Source organism: Cricetulus griseus, assembly GCF_003668045.3.
Source record: "Cricetulus griseus strain 17A/GY chromosome 1 unlocalized genomic scaffold, alternate assembly CriGri-PICRH-1.0 chr1_1, whole genome shotgun sequence".
Lineage (NCBI taxonomy): Eukaryota > Metazoa > Chordata > Mammalia > Rodentia > Cricetidae > Cricetulus > Cricetulus griseus.
In genome coordinates, this window is record NW_023276807.1 from 96,495,089 (window position 1) to 96,512,616 (window position 17,528).

Consider the following 17,528-nt stretch of genomic DNA (forward strand, 5'->3'; position numbering starts at 1 on the left):
ATGTTCATGGCTACATCAGCAAAGCCCTACGGTCGATTACAAGGTGACTGTCACCTTGCACCCCACAGTCCAGAGCTACACATGTATGATGCTGTTGTTTTGAAGGTGCTCACAAGGGTCAGACTTGGTGAATTTAGATCAGGGCCTTTTTGAAACTGTAGTATGTGGAGGGCTGGTTGGAAGCTTCTTGACTCTATCCCTGCCAGGAGTGTGCACTACTGTGGTCTGGTGCTTTCCATCCTTTCCTTACAATATGTGCTAGAGAATGCCATGTATTGGGTGGGGCGTCCACTACTTGATGCCCTGGAGTTGTGGACCTCCTGACACTGTTGAGGTTTGCCTGTTATCCAGGTGTAGGGAGATACCCAAATTACTCAGCACATTCCCTGTTCACCCACAGAATGTACACTGTGGCTCCCAGGCAACCCACAAAGCCAATAAGGAAAAAAGGGACAGTCATCTTCTGGGGCTACTGAGAGAAGCCACTGAGGCTGATTGCTAAGAAATGGCCATCTAAGTCTTTCATGTTTTGTTGTTAACTTTAAAAATATTACATTTTGCTGGGCATTGGTGGCGTACGCCTTTAATCCCAGCACACGGGAGGCAGAGGCAGGCGGATCTCTGTGAGTTTGAGGCCAGTCTGGTCTCCAGAGGCCAGGATAGGCTCCAAAGCTACACAGAGAAACCCTGTCTCGAAAAAACCAAAAGAAAAAAAAACATTATATTTATTGTGTGTTGTGGGGAGGTCATGAGCATGCCATATCATGTGTGTGTGTGCATGAGGGTGGGTTAAGGAAGTCCAGGAATGCCCAAATAAAAGAAGAACAGATATTTATTTGGGGAGCATTCATACAATGAAGGTAAATATCTGCCACAGTCTTCTGCCCCTGGAGATACAGCATCCTGCAATGCACAATGCTCCGACTACCACCCAAGAGAGAGAGCCAGACCCCTCCTCTTCCTTATAAGGGTTCACATCCATACACCCAAGCCACACACTAAGGGCAGCACCTCCAGTCTATTGGTGGAACAAGATGCCACTACACGTGTGTGCATATGTGCCCATTTGTGTGTTTGTGCCCATGCACATGTGCATGAGATCAAACTCTGGTTGTCAGTCTTGGTGGCACTAATCAAAGGCCTTGTACTGGGCCTGGGAGGGTGCAGGCAATGGTGTGACCAGGCAAACGAGTGGTTAAATTAGAACCAGAGAGCCATGTAATGAAGTAGCCAGTAAGTGGCTATGCATAGGAGCCACCAAAGACCAACTGAGACATCTCAATGGCCTGCTCTTTTATACTTTTAGACTACTGACTGAGAATCAGACCTACGGAGAGAAAGAAAACTGGAGTATTTTTGTCAAGTTAGGTATATCCAAACACCAGTGTCTGGAATTATCCACACTAGCATCGCCTCCTTGTCAGTCTGAAGACTTGAGAAGATGGCTGGTGTTAGAGACACCAATTCTATGTCCCCCTGCTTGTTCTGGGGGAAATCAAATGGCTTTCTGTGCTGTGGAGGGTAAAATTTCATCAGAAGGAATTGCTGGGATTTCAGATCCATTTGGATTTGAAATGGAACCAGAGGTGAAGTGTGTGGGTGCTCTGTGTTCTGGTCATTAGAACAGGTGAAATCTGGATGTGAGCAGGCAGGTGTAGATGAGGCGAACCTTTCTAAGTGTCTTTGCAGTATGGAGCATTCAGAAGCCTAATCCTTCAGGTGCCCGCATAGATTAACAATTACAGCTGAACAAGTTCAGAAAACTGATGATTTTTCTCTCAGTGTCTCCCAAGCTAGGCAGTGAGATCAGGGAGGAAAAGTTGGTAGTGTAGGTTGTGTGGTTTGAAGATGGGGCTTTGCAGGTGGATGGTCTGGCTGATAGGAAGTGAACGAAGTTCTCTGAGTTGGTTGGTTCTGGGCCTGATTAGATAAGGAGCTGGACTAAGTATGCATACACAGTGTTTGGCCACATTGTTTGTGAGCAGCACCTGGCTACAGTTAGCTCAGGCCATTAAAGGATGGCACATGCTCTATAAAAGCTACTATGTTTCCCATCTCATAGATTCTCTGGGTCTAGGGCTCCACTGGACACAATTCTCTAAGGCCTTGGAACTGTTGTCAGTTCATTATACCAATGCAAAAGTTAAGTTTAGAAAATTGGATCGGGAGACAGAAGGAAAAGAAAGGGTTTTTATTTTTCTCTTGGAAATCAATTTGTATTTATGAGTTTGTATTTTTTTTAAAATGCAACTTATCATTTAAGAAAGTTTCGACAGTGTTGCTGCCTGTAAACAAGGCTCTTGACATCCCTGTACTTTAGGCCTGGTTTTTAACTGGCACATAAGGTATTCATACTGGGGCTAACCCCAGGACTTTCATAGCCTTGTTTTTTGCTTAGCATGCTCTGAGTATGTGTGATTCTGTGAGCAGTTTCTTCCAGGTCTTGCTTTGTCATGTTCAGTTGCATTAGACAGGTCACCATGGTGCATTTGATTCTTTTCCCTGTCACCCAGTGAGGCTTCTGTGTTTTCATTAGTGTGCCCAAGACCAAGATCAGCACAGAATAGAAAGATCCATTCCTGTGACTAGAAAGTGAGTCCTGTCTGAGGACTCCTTCTCCACCAACACTCAGTCTTCCTCAGCACCTCTCGGGCAGTGAGACTCCATGCAGTCCCTGGCTCTTGCCAGGGGTCTGCAATCCCTGGCTTGGGTTCCTGGACAAAGCCACCACCTTGGCAGGCAGAAAACGAAATCTCAGCTGCAGTTCTTGCCAAGGACCAACCCTCAAGCAGCATTAGTCCTGACAGCTGTCGGAGCTTTGAGGAGTAACGGGAGGTTTGGCAGCCTTTGAAACATTTTCTTTTAGCTGAAAAATGGAGTGTTACAATGCCCCCTTTTACCCTACCCCTGCCTCTAGTTTCTACTGGTCTTAAAAAAAAGAGCTGAAATAGTGACTTAAGCTGCATTTTTCTCTAGAAACTCCCACTGCCCTGGAATGAGCCCTCCACAGCTGCCTTTAGTCAGGGCTCATATTAGGAAAGCTCTGTCTTTTATGTCTAAGCCCAATGCCCCACTTTCCATACTAAGAAAAGAGTCTGCCCTGAATCTGTTCCAAGGTGAAGAAGAGAGTCCAAATGCTTGTTTGTAGTGTAGGGGTGTTCATGTGGTCTTAGTTGTTTTCGTCCTCATGGGTGGGCAGTGGTCTGCTGAGCTTGGGAGCTGTGGGGCCACTGGCCTCTCCAGGGTCCTCACAGTCACCCAGGACAGGGAAGAATGCCATGGTGTGGAATGGTGCCAAGAAATTCACAGTATGGATATGGAAGTCTTCAGTAAACTTGTGTGTGCTATTTCATCTTCATAAGAACCTATGCGCCCCTCTTAGAGATAAAGGGAACAATAATTTCCAAGAAAAGGGAGAAGATAGGAGCTTCACGGGCCCTGGGAACCTCCTGGATTTTACTGTTGGCGATGATTGGTGCCCTGTTGTGTTATGTTCAAGATTGTGTGGGACAAAGCACTGTCTGCCTTTTTGTATATGACACTTGTGCTGGCCATCATTGGATGGATTGCATTCTCATCATCTAGAACAGATGGGGTTTCTTACCTGGCTGGGAGGGACAGAATCGGCTTGGTTGTGATGGGCTAAGGAAAGGTCTCATAGCAGCTCACCTCTCTCTCTCTCTCTCTCTCTCTCTCTCTCTCTCTCTCTCTCTCTCTCTCTCTCTCTCTCTCTCTCTCTCTCTCTCTCTCTCCTTTCTCCATTGATGGCCTCATAGGAAGGCTTACAGTCCCACCTTGTCCCAGCATGCATGGTGGACTATGGGTGCCACTGTTCCTAGAGTTCTGTCTCTTGCTCTTCTCATCTGCTCTTTTCTTACACACGAATGGTCTGATTTGCTTCCCCCCCCCCTGCACCTCAAGCCCTCCATTACTGTGCCTGTAGCTCTCTGTAAAGCCATCACGTCCCCCCCCCCTTAAGTTCCCACAGGGTCAGCACCACTGACCACAATCCCTTGATTGTGTGATGTGTGTGTTTGCTCAGATGAACTGTGATTTTGTTCTTGTTCCACATCTGTAAAATACCTATGTGGTTGGTCCTAAACATCCCCTCCACCAGCTCTGTGAGGGACTTACTATTGTATATACAGCTGCATCAGCACACATCATACAGACAGTCTTCCTTCGGTATTGGCAGGAACTGGCTCCAGGACTCCCTCAGACACTTGAATACATGGATGCTCAAGTCCCCTTCTTTGAAGTGAGTTGTAATGATAACTCTTTCTGCCACTGCCTGAGTTCCTCCACCATGTTAGGGCCTCCAAATAACACACACAGTCTTAGATTAGTTACAATGCTGCTGGTCAATGACTAAGATTTCTTGTTTGCTAGCTCTGTCCTAGTATCAACCATAACCATTAATCTTTATATTTTATAAACACTTATATTATCAAGGACGCCAGCAGAATGTGTCCTCTCTTCACAGCGATCACATAGTGACTGTCGTTACTACATTTCCCAGAATCCTCCTCGATTCCTAGCCTCACCTATTTTGCTTTCCTATTGGCCAACAGTGCTTTATTTATCAACCAATAAGACAAACATATACACAGAAGGACTTCCCCCATCAGTGAGTTAATATTTGCATATAATCTACACACACCCTCCCATATGCTTTAACCATTCCAGGGTTTCTTATAATGCCTACCACAATATCAACCCTGTGTGAATAGTTGTTACTCCTCATTGTTTGGGGGAAAGGAACAACAACAAAAAACTTTTATGTTCAAAACAGATGCATTTTTTTTAAAGATTTTATTTATTTATTATGTATACAACATTCTGCTTCCATGTATGTCTGCACACCAGAAGAGGGCACTAGATCTCATAATGGATGGTTGTGAGCCACCATGTGGTTGCTGGGAATTGAACTCAGGACCCCTGGAAGAGCAGTTGATGTTCTTCACCTCTAAGCCATCTCTCCATCCCCACAGATGCATTTTTTAAAGTAATTTTTTGATCTCTGATTTGTGGAATCCCTGGCTTCAGAACCTGCAGACACAGTGGGCTCTCTGTATAGCATATTTATATCAATAGTCCTGTAGGGTGTGCCATGGGCTGGAATTTGGAGTGCCAAAGATTAGTAAAAAACAAAGAGAGCAGTTACTCCATCAGGTGGGCACAGGGGGACATTTCTGCTGGGCATTGTGTGAAGTCCAGCTGACAGGCGCTGGTGAGAACTTTAGGACAAGGCTTGTGCCTCATCTGAAATGTCACAACGCTGCAGCGTGTCTCCTTTGTTACCTGACACTGAGATTGGAGGAGCCACAATGTTTGGAAACCTGTGGTGATCAGAGGATGCCCCACAGGCATTAAAGCCCGGAGGGCAAGGAAGGTAGAGGAGGGGTTTAGAGAGCTCCCTAGTCAAGAAAAGAAGAGAGCGAGGCCTGGACTGGCACAGCTGTATCCATCCTTAGAAGGGAATGGATAAGATCACCACAGATCAAACAAGGATGAAGGGAAGGGAAGACTTAGGAGTGGCTGGGGGTGGCACATGAGAATTGCTGGGCCACTCCCAAGCTGTTGGTTCTTTGCATGGACCTAGTTTTCTGACCACACCCCTTACCAGTCTAGGGGTGAACAGTGTGAGGGCATCTCAGGGTTTGGGCTCTGCTACTTTAAGGGGATACTTTCCATTGTGGGTGCTCAGGCTAGGCTTTCTAGACAACTATGATTGTGTAAGAGCTCCCTCTGCGGTTGTGGAGCAGATGGCCCAAAGGAGGTTCCGATTCTCAACTCCTTTCACAGTAACCTAAGTCCTAAAATGGCCATAGCCACTGCTCAGAATGTTTCGTCAACCTCCCAATACGAGCCACTGATCAGAACAAGTTGTGTCAAGAATCACTGGCCATGCCATACACAGGGCTGTGGACATGCTGTGTCAAGTTGCAGCCCTTCAGGTGTGGCCATTTTGATTGTGGATTTAGGGTATTAAGATTGGGAAAAGCAAAGCAAGTTTTGACAGCTGCTAGAAGGAAGGAGCCACTGGGGTCTGACAGACAAATCTGTCACACTGTGGCTATGCTTGTGTTAACTACTTGAAGTTATGGGGTTCCTCCTGAGCAGTTCCTAAATGGTAGGATGGGATGTTTCTTGACTAGCATTTAGAGACATGTTTCTTTTTCACATAGTGTTGGCTACAGCAGCTACTCAGTGAATGGTTGACTGTCTGAGAGGAGAATTTCTCTAGGTCTTCTTTGTATTGCATAAATAACAATTGTGAAGAGATTTGCCAGATCATGATATCTGCTGGAAATATCACTGTGATGGAGTGTGTGCCATAGGTAACCATAGCTAACATAGCTGCACAAAGAGTTTGAGGCAAGCAGAGGTGTTGAAAAGCAAGTGAAGACTACGTGTGTGTGTTCCAGGGCAGCAATCTTCTGCTACTGTGGTTAACAAGGGCAGTGCCGGGTTGAAGTGAAATAGGGCTGACGTGTCAGTTAACTTTTCTTATCCCTGTGGTAAAGTACCCAGCAGAAGCTTCTTAAAGCCCTAGAGATTTATTTTATCTCATACTTGCAAAGAGACTTCAGTTCATCATAACAGGAAGATTGATGATGGCAGCCTGCCTGAGGCTGTTCCGTGGCATCCGATAAGAAGCAAAAAATATAGACAGGAACCAGGGCAGGTAGAACCTTCGAAGACTTGCCTCTAATGAGTTGCTTCTATCCATCTAGCTCAACACCTGTAAGCTTCCCAGCCTTTAAGACAGTGGGATGAGTGTGAATTGAGTCAAACATAAGCCAGTGGGGACAGTTCAGATCCTAGCCCAGACCATGGCAGGAATTTGTGCCCATTTGTGCTTCAGCTTTTCTGTATTCAAATCAGAATCATGTGTGAAAAGTCTGCCTTCAAAATCTCTCAACTTTATTTTTGTTTATGCTTAATACAAGTGACTCTTTTTTTTTATGCTGACAGCTTTCTTAATATAAACTTATCCCTTTCTGAGTCCTGCTTCCTGAGCTGGTCAGGTGACATGCACCTGCCAGTACACCTTACATGCTGTTAAGGGATGATGACCCAGATGGATGAAGAGTTTCTCTTTCCCCTCTTGACTGTGAATCAAGTCTTCACACTACTGTCACTTAAGCCCCGAGGGCTCTTTTCATTGACTCCCTGATCTAACACCTGAGTAGGATTTAAGACCCAATGACTCTCAGTTGCTATCTGAGCCCTGAGAACCCTCTGTTCTGTGTTCAGAGTGGTAATCCAGTCATGGACTATTGACTTTTGAGAATGGATGTGATCTGTTGGAAAGGAAGTGTGATGTTGAGGCTGCCAAAGGATAAGTGCTAGTCCCTTGCCTGCTATCCCATTAAGAATACATCACCATCATCACCATCATCATGATGTTTCTGAGTGGTATTAGAGAAACTGTCTTAAAATGTATGTCATCCTGTAGGGTTGTATAAAGTGACCTTGTGAGTATTCCAGTGATGGCACCAGGAGTTAATTGTCACCCCCAAGATAGTGAATAGTGACACTGAGATTTAAGAGGACTTGACCTTTGTCCACAGTTCTCAGTCTCCAGCCTAAGCACTAGCCTTGGATCTCCCTTCCTCCTGGGAGAATGTAAGAGCACCACCTCCTGAGGTTCAGATAGGGTGCCATGTGTGTTTGGCAGGTGATGGGGGCTGGGTGGTTTGTCTGTGCCAGTGCAGTTACTGTGTCTTTGTGGAGCTAACAGCCATGTGTCATCACTCTCATGCCACTTTCCTCTCCTCATTGCATTCATGATCAGCACCTCCAACTTTCTCTGATGACCTCACCCTCTTAACACACCATGACTCAACCTTTGCCCTGCATTCCATTCCTGGGGCTGGGGAATCTTTGTACTCCAGTCTCACCTGTAGGCCTTGCAGCTTAGTTCTTGCTCTGTTTCTGTCTTTCCTGAGATGTGAGCCTGGGCGTGGATCCCTCCGCACAGCTTCTCTTTGAACCCAAGGAGTCCTGCATTCTGTGTGACCTGTGTGTATGGAAACCCTGGTGTTGTACAAGTTTACTCTTGGGAGTCCTCCCACTGTTTCCTGCCCTGGGCAGGTACAAATGGCTGCACAGTGATATTCCAGCCACACCTGCCTGGGTCTCTGCTGTGTCCTCCATGGGAAAACCCTCTCTCTCAGTGCCAGGAAGAGATGGGATTGCAACTTTATTTCTACAGAGCCTCTCCAGGGAAGAATTTGACTACAATATTAGCTCAGTTGGTTGTAAAACAGTAGAGAGAGCAAGCTGTGATTAGAGGAAAACTAGTGTTGTTTCCTCTTGTATGTTAACTCATGTGCACCTGTCCCGCGCGCTCTCTGTATTCCTCGCCAGCAAGAAATACACGCAGGACATTCGGATCCTTCTGCAGACAAGCTTTAATGCATTAGACTAAACAGAGACTGAGCAGAGACTGAGCAGAGACATTGAACCAAGAAAACCATCCCTATATAAAAGGCTGACCAGCCGCCTGGGACGTATTACCCTATGAATGGCTTTAGCTCCTCAGGCTAAAATGAGCCACGGGATAGGCAGAGATCAAAGGAATGGAGATTACCCAGCGCCTGTGAAGTAATTCACACCTTGGTGTCTTCAGGCAGCATTATAATGCAGGAACCGGCTTCCTACATATCACCCTTTTTTTATTAATTAATGAAAAGGCTTTATATTATTACAAGCAAATAGGTCACCCATATGTTGAGGGATAGAGGCAGGGGTTGACCTTCCCAAAATCAAACATTAAGACTGTGTACGGGAGTCACCATCAGGCTGTTAGCTTGACCCGAAGTACTCCCGACCTGTCCTCTGCCGTTTTTCTGGGAAAGGGGGACTGGGGCAGGTAACCCTTATGTAGGTCAACGTACCTCCCAGAGAAGCCTGTATAATAGGCAACTCTGTGCGATGCCTATGCTCAGCATCCCTCTTTGGGGCTGCACAAACCAGACACTCTACCCTGTGTAGTGAGCCTAGGCTCCGGGTGTGCAAGAGCTGTCTGGCCGGCGGCCTATCGCTTAGCCAAAATATAAGCGCTTGGATGATCTCTTGGTTTGAGCCCTGGAGCTTACATGCCAGCCAAAGAAGTAACAGCATTTCGCAGGCGGCTGTATCAAATAATTATATCCACCCCTTTTCTCACAGACCAGCCAAAAATAACAGCAATCTGTAAACGGCTGTATCGAACAATTACCCCCACCCCTTGTCATCTCTCCGCCAAGGACAGGAGTTAATCTGGATAACAATAGCGGCTCTCAACTCCCGGGGGTAGAGGGTGGAGTTCCGACTTTTGGAGGTCTGAAGGGACTCTTCGGGTGAGTCTTTCTGGGATCCACAGGGGATTCTCTTCATCCTGTGAGAAAACACAATATCGCTCCCCTGGATCTTATGAGAATAGGATCTAAAGATCAGTTACCATTTCTTTTTGGCCTTTTAGTTTTTGAGGTGAGACGCTTGGCCTCGGTATGGCCCCCAGCGTTAATGTAAATGAGGCTTTAAAGCCCCAGGCATTCCAGGCCTTTAAGAAGTGTTGAATAGCAGGCATGGCCTTTTCCCCTATCAAAGACTGGGAAAGCCATCTGTAATTTTCTTTGCTCCTCTGATGGTAAGAAGGAGTCGGTTCCAAATAGTGGGGGTGCTGATGGAAGCACACCCGCTGGCATTTTTGGCCGTGCTGTTTCTTTCTCTAGCTTTGCTTCCTTGTTAGAATCTAAAATCTCAGAGTCTGAGCTGCTCAGCTCCAAGGCTTCCAGTTTCGTTGCAGGGCAGAGGCTAGGTTCCTCATCTCTCCTAAATTTACCGGGGTGTGACCGGTTATTCCCCATTCTTTCTCTCTCCTTCTCTGTCTCTCCCTCATCCAGCTGAGCTGTTCCTTTTAAAACTTTATCTCTTGAGCTTTTAGAGTTATCAGAGCTATTAAGATTTAAAGCTTTATACACTCCCTTGTCAGTAGACATTCCAGGAGGTCTTTTTTTCTTATTTGTTGCTGTATACACTCCCTTGTCACTAGACACCCCGGGAGGTCCTTTTTTCTTATACGTTGCAGTTTCTCTTCTTACATACACTCCCATGTCACTAGACATCCCGGGAGGTCCTTTTTTCTTATATTTTATTGTTAGGCGCGCCCCATCTCTCACTACATTCGGTTTCTGATATGTAATTTTGGACTTCTTTAAGATTGCCCAAGCCAAAGTCCAGAAAAATCATACCTCTCCGAATTTCTCTCATTACATTCGGTTTCTGATATGTAATTTTGGACTTCTTTAAGATTGTTACAACAGTGAGAAAAGTCAAAATAGATTAACCTCCCAAAATAGCAACATTCCCAAGCCAAAGTCCAGAAAAATCATACCTCTCCGAATTTACCACCCTGCAGTTCTGAATCCGCCTCGTTAGAGGGGTCTCTGAGGTGCTGGAGATGTTAAGCTTCCCGGGTTTCGGCACCATATGTCCCACGCGCTCTCTGTATTCCTCGCCAGCAAGAAATACACGCAGGACATTCGGATCCTTCTGCAGACAAGCTTTAATGCATTAGACTAAACAGAGACTGAGCAGAGACTGAGCAGAGACATTGAACCAAGAAAACCATCCCTATATAAAAGGCTGACCAGCCGCCTGGGACGTATTACCCTATGAATGGCTTTAGCTCCTCAGGCTAAAATGAGCCACGGGATAGGCAGAGATCAAAGGAATGGAGATTACCCAGCGCCTGTGAAGTAATTCACACCTTGGTGTCTTCAGGCAGCATTATAATGCAGGAACCGGCTTCCTACATGCACCCCCCCCCCAGACTCCAGCTACCTCCCTCTCTCACATTTGGCTGAAAGGTGAAGGAAGACTCACATAGCCCTCTCTTCTCTTGGAGCTTAAAAATATACCAAGAAGGGTCTGCAGATCAAGCCCGTGGCGCAATGTCCTGCACTCCTCTCTTTCAAAAATGCTGCAAACTAAGATGGAATCAGGGGAGAGAAAGTCTGTCTGTGGGTACATTTTAAGGGAAGGACTTGTAAAAAAAATTAAAAAGGTTCAGCTGGAACAGTCTTTTCAATTAGGTCTTCTGTGTAGTCAAGCGTCCCTCACCAGTTCTAGCCCACTCAGAGCTGTGCCTCCAGCCCCTTGTGCCCCCAGCTCTTGACTGGGAGACCCACACGCCTGTTCACTTTATAGGGGAGACCCATACTCCTGTTCACTCTATAAGGGTGTCCTGTTGATTATGGTGGCACTGTTTTGGAACAGTGACATTTTCAAGGTCAGTAGCTTTCTGACTTTATGCAGCTTCGGGACTCCTTGTTGGTACTTAAGTGGCATCCTTTCTCCATCCCAACTCCTACACAAACCCTCCCCAGCCTCTGCTCCTACCTTTGTTTCTTTATAGTCTTCATATCGGGTTTTGGGTAGAACTTTATTTGAAGTTCTATTTCCAACTCAGCCTTTGGCAGTTGGAAACTGCTGCCCTGTGTGCCTTTTTCTGATAGCTCAGAGTTGAAATTGTTTTTGTTTTCATATACAAGACCTTTGATATCAATACACACTGTAATGTTTAAACAGTCTCGCCTTGCCCCTGTAGATCCTGGGACAGAATATAAGTAATTTCATTCTTGTAGATCCTGTGAAGGGCGGGACATGAGAACAGAAGGAAAGTTCAGGGCAAGGAGTGTGTTCTGCACCTGAACTAGGTTTTTGTTTTTAACCAGAAAGCTATTGGAGAGTCAGGGCTATTATAATGGCAGCATGTGATGTGTAAGTGGGGTGAGCATCCAGGTACCCTCAGACCAGCTTGTTTTATACTGTAAATGGGAAGGGCTTTAGATGGATTTTGTGGATACTTCTGTGAATAAAGGTCTGTTTATACACAATGTTCTTTTTTCCCTCGGGTGTCACACTGTGTGAAGAGTGCTCCTTAGATAGAGCAGAGTTCTGAGACCCTTGGGACATCCCTTCTGTGCGCTGATGTTCGGTAGAGACTCCTTTGCCTTCAAGAAGAGCTAATATGAAGGCCTATTAGGCAGGACAGGAGACAGGTGAGGTCCCTTTGCTGTGTGAATCAAGGGTGAGCAGAACAAATGAGAAAGAACTGATTGGTGTCTGGGTCAGAAGAGAGTGGTGATGGAGCCAGGCAGGTACGGAGGCTGAGATTAGAAGCTTTGGCTTCAGTGATGAAGGCCCCTGAGGAGGGGTGGACCAAAAACACACAGAAAGCTGTTGGCTCCAGGAACTGAAAAATAGGTCCTATAGACACGGGGGAAGGAGACCTTGGAAATTCTTTTTTGCTTATCCCCACTCCCCATGGTTTGGCATGTCCCAGAGGGGCAGGTCATTTGTCTACAGGAAGTTACTTCCACATCCCAAGAACAACAATGAGCCTGGTTTTTCTTTACACACAGTAAGGTGTTACTAGCAAGGACAGGTGACATTGAGTTCTTTGATACTTCATTATGGAAAACTGAAATGATGCAGGATGCATGGTGGTAAAAGTCCTAGAAAATTAGACTATAAAAACTCAGTAATGTTCACTTTTGTCACTGAGCTGATGTTTTACCTGGAACCCCTTCTCTGTGAAATTAAGCCCAGTGGCTAAGCTTTCAGTAGCCATTGGTCATGTCATACTTGCACTTTGCCTGTGGATTAAGAGTAGGTCCTACTGCTTGCATGATACTGCTGGGCTGTTTGTGGGGTTAGGGAGATTGAGAAATGAACAGGAGTGCCCAGTGATGACTAGTCTGAGTCAGAAGAGGGGCTATGAAGAAACCATCCTTCTCTCAGCCCTGGGTTCCATTCATTGTTGTTGCACATAAAAACTGCTGTCACTCTTTCCCTACACATCCCCGGACCAGGTCATCTGGGGAGCAAAGGCAGAGAGTGGTCATTTTCTGGGGAACTGATTACAGAATACCCACAAACTATGTACTCATGAAGCAGGCTTGTCTGGGCTTCTCTCCCTGCTTTCAGTGCTAGGTGTTACAGACAAAGCTGGAGCAGATACTCATGGCCCATGCAGGAGGGAGGACTGTAATGGTTACTGAGTGTTGCTATCAGAACTCATTGTTTTGAGTGAGTAACACATTTAATCCTGACCACATTCCCCAAAGGGTCAAATATCTCATCAGTTCATCCTAGAACAGGCCTAGTCAAATGGCCATGACACTCCAGCCCTTGATGTACACTGAACAGCACACTAGTTATGGCAGAAAATAGAAGGGACTCTGCATGCATGCATGTGTGTATTGTGTGGGGTTGTGCATGTGAGCACACACATGTGTGTCCAGGACAGGGGACTTGAGGTCTGATAGTTGACATGGGATAGAGGACTAGGAATGAGCTCCTACACTGTAGCCTTTCTTGACGCACAGAGGAAGGAAATGTTTTCTGCTGGGAGCAGCTGACAAGTGAGTGGGAGTCTGAGAGCCAGAAAGGCTTAGAGGTATGATCGCCAGTGACAGTTGAGGGTGTTGAGAGTCAGCATCATGTGCAGCGTTGCTGTAAACCCTCAAGGTAGGGCCTTCTGTGACCTTAGAGATGTGTACACCAGCTATGGGAAACAGCAGTGACCCTGGATCTGGATGAATAAGAGAAAGAAGTAGCTCATGCTGCCCGTAGTACGAATGTGGAACTGGAATTAAATCTGTTTTGGCTCTTCTCCACCATGCTGAAAAAGGAGCCTGATACATGTGAAACTGTACACGGTGGTATACATGGAGAAGAGGAGGCACTATCTGGACCCTCCCATCTGTGTGGGAGGGAGATATTGACCACCATGTTGGAGGAACTCAAGGTTTCACTTTGGTGATAAGTCAAGATTGTGTCATCAGGAATGTTACAATCAAGCTGAAGTCTGGAGTCTCAGATCCAGGGAGGGACCCATTCAATGGGCACCATAGGAGGAGAAGCCATGGTTCCACCACAGTTACCTGTTACCTGTGATAGGTGAGCTTAGACCAAACCTGATGACCAGGTGACCTTGCCTGGAGAACAGGGTATCCTGAAGCATAGGTTTCTGGAGATAAAGGAAGTTGGATGGATGAATCCTGACTTGGGGCAGTTGTGGAGAGTCAAGGACTTGAGTGTAGAGCTGCCTAGGAGGGCTTTGGGGAGACTAGGGTTTGGCCACTGGGCAGGAGGGCATTGCAGTGGGACCTTGGGGTGTTGTAGGATGCAGAGAGATTAACTTGGGAGGAAGGACCAATTGGAGAGGTCAGCAGAAGACTGGAGGCCAGTGGACCAAAGGCATCAAAATGTTGGGGCACTTGATATTCCACCTGGGAAGGTTAGAACTTTCTCCAAAAGATACTTCCTTGTCATCTAGGCCTAGAACATTCTTATCATTCCCAAATATAGCCTTATACATTAACAGTCATTTCTGATCCTGCTTTCTCTGGTTCCTGAAAACCATTAATTCTTTCTCTGGGGTGCCATATTCTTGGCATTTCACATCAATGGAACCATTCAGTGTTCTGTGACTCACTCTGCTTGTCCCAAATTTTCAAGGCTCATCTCTGTGTACTTCATTCCTCCTCATGACTGACATTCCACTGTAGATCACATTGAGGTCATTGGTTCTGTACATTTGGGTTATCACCATTCCCACACAGTTATGGATAATGTCGCTATAAGCATTCTTTGGTATGTGTTGCCATTAGAATATTATTATATCTCTGATATTATCAGTTTCCTCCTCCTCCTCCTCCTCCTCCTCCTCCTCCTCCTCCTCCTCCTCCTCCTCCTCCTCCTCTTCGAATCTTTTACTGCCTTTTTGAAATATCTTCTCTCTTTCTGGAGTGCCACACAGGAATCACACTAAACCTTTTGCAGGTCTCCTGCCTACTCAGTCAAGCCCTTTCAGAGGAACTTGAGCAGCCCATTGCAGCCTTTTCTTCATTAGATATATGATTTCATGCATAGAATTGTAGCTAGGTTCAGTGTCTTTCAAAGCCCTCTGGGCTGTAGAGCTGCCTTCTGGCCAGACTTCAGCAAAGTGTCAGTGGGCCATGTTGTTTCATGAGAAGCTAATGCTAACAGCCTAAGCAGGCCCATGTAATCAAAACCCTCTGGTGGCGAGTACATGGAAACTGAGAGGACTTTGGCACACCTGTCTAGCGGCCCAGCAGTAGAAAAGCAGAAATGGAGGCCAAATGGATGCTGGTTGGTGAAGACTTGGGGCAGTTCATTTATAACGTTGTCATCAGCACCCTCTGACACTAAAGAGGACAAACCTTAGCCTTAAATAATCTCAGTATCACTATGAGAAATGGAGAAAAAAAAAAAAGACCCTTTGCTAATATAAACAATATTTTGTTCTCTGTGTTATTGGTGTCCTAGCTGTTGTTTTTCCTGTACAGGTTTGGGATATGAAAATTTATGCTTGAGGTTCTTGTGCCTCAGAAGACTTGGCCCCAGCAATAGCTGAACAAGAGTTAGCTCTGACTCAAGGAGGCCTCACATGCTCTAAAGGGACGTAGGCATTCATTTTAGTCCCCCAGCTAGGTTATTCAAACATCTCCTAATCTTTTTTCTTTTGATGTGGATCCTTTGAAGGGAAAACAGGTTGTGATTAGTAAGTCCTGGCCTTTATTGCGGTGCCCTTGCTTGCAGAACAGGAACAATGCTGTTGCTTCCCTTGATGGGGAGGTGTGTTACCCAATACCCTCTCCTGAATTCCACATTTAATAGAAGTTCTTGCACAAGAAGTGCATTATGTCCTATCGTGGAGGAGATGCTTTCTCCAGAGGGTGAGCCGAGTTTATCTTGCGATCTTGTAAGCTGTGTGTGCTTCTGTTGAGGTCCCAGGTGATTTATTAGCGATAACTGTTGCCCTCTGCCTGTACTCACAGCCCAGGCATGTCTCCCTTCCTTGCTGAATGATTGGAGATGTTTGTAAGGGTTTTCATTGTGCTGAGGGAACCTGGTAGCTTTGGAGGGACTCTGCTTGTTTGTTGTAGTGTTTTCACCTCTAAGGGGAGAGGCACGTGGTGGTGCTGTGACTGATTTCAGCCAGAGTGAGAGGGCATTGGCTGAAGCCCACCTTAGTTGACTATAATGAAGCTAGAGATGGAAAAGGATCTCTTATAGAAACCACAAAGGTATGCTGTGCTGCAGTTAATACTGACCCCATCCTCTCTGCCACACGGAGCACGGAAGGCAAGCAGCTCCAACAATGGGGGTGTCCTGCAGAGGTTTTCTGTCTGGATCTTTTAAAGAAAGTACATAAGAGGATAAAACTTGTTTGTAAAATGCATGGGAGCTAGCCACTGAGCCAGTAAAGGCCTCTGGCCCCACCCCTCAGCCTGCAGAGTTCAAATTTCACTAAACCTGATTGCAGTAAACTCCGCCCTCATGTTTACATTGCTTGGGCCCTCTTGGACAAAATCAAAGTCCCCGCAGCCAAAGAGATTTTTACTTTCTGTAGCCAAGGAGATTTTTTACTTTCTGCGCTAGCTGGAGTGGGAGGCACGGTGTTCTGGGAAGGAGGTGGCACCAGGGATGCTGTTGAAGGCGTCCTTCCCCAGAACTGGTCTGACTGTCTGTACTGAACGAGCGGTTGAGTGTTTAGAGGGAAGGTAAGTGAGTATGTGCCTGTGCATATCTCTTGTGGCTTTTGCAAGGCTCCAGGTGTCCCAAATCCAGCCTTGTGTTTTCTGAGACATGCCAGCTCTCTCTTGGAGCAGGAGGTGATGCTGGCTAGAGCTGCCGGGATTGTACACCAGAAAGAGGAGAGGATCCGAAGCTCCTGCTTGACACATCCAGCAGGACTGATCTAGGAATGCCTTTATCTGCTTGCAAGCCAGAGCAGTCTGTCATACCCGTTTCTTTGAGGGAAGCACTCAGGGTGGCCTGAGGTGGGAGGATCTGTTTTGAAGTGTATGTTCAGCCCAGCTCTGTCGCTTGTGTACCCAGGTGGCCTCTCCTGAGGCTCTTGTTTTCTATTTTTTTTTTTTTAAACCTGAATCTGTCTCCTGTTTAAGATGTCTTTAGAGAGCTGGGTCAGAAGGTGTCAGGATGGATGCTGCAAACCTGTGGCCAGCATTTGTAGGTTGAGGGTTGTATAGCTGGGACAGGGGAGCACCTAGTCCTGCTTTGGACCTGCCATCACAGACCACTGGGATTCACAACCCTCCTTTATTGCCACATTCTGGTGCCTCGCCTAGTAGAAGTCAGGCGCCTTAGATTCCAGGCGTCCCAGCTGCTCCTAGCTGAAGTGGGACGTGGGCACAGTCCCTTTCCAGGAGGTGGCTTGCTGCTGGCTTGGTGTGTTGGTGTGGAACTTTTCCTGCTCTTGCTCCCATTCCTTTCTTTCCTGGTTTATGGTTGTCCAAGATTGTACAGCCTCCTTGTTTTCTTCAGTGCCCTGCCAGGTGCTCATTGTCCAGCGCCAAGGACAGTTGCTGCCGGTGTCCTGTTACTGACACCTGTAGGTGTCTTCCCTGTCCCTGGCTTTCAATTCTTGGCATCTTGCCTTTTGGATTTGTGTTTGGTGTTTCAGACAGTGAGAATGCTGA

At 46.4% G+C, this 17,528-nt stretch overlaps 1 protein-coding gene across 14 annotated transcripts in view; it reads left to right on the top strand.

The window, feature by feature from the left end:
- Positions 1-17,528, top strand: part of Tns3 (tensin 3) — a 257,261-nt gene that overhangs the window by 161,654 nt on the left and 78,079 nt on the right. The gene's annotated exons all lie outside the window — the stretch shown is intronic.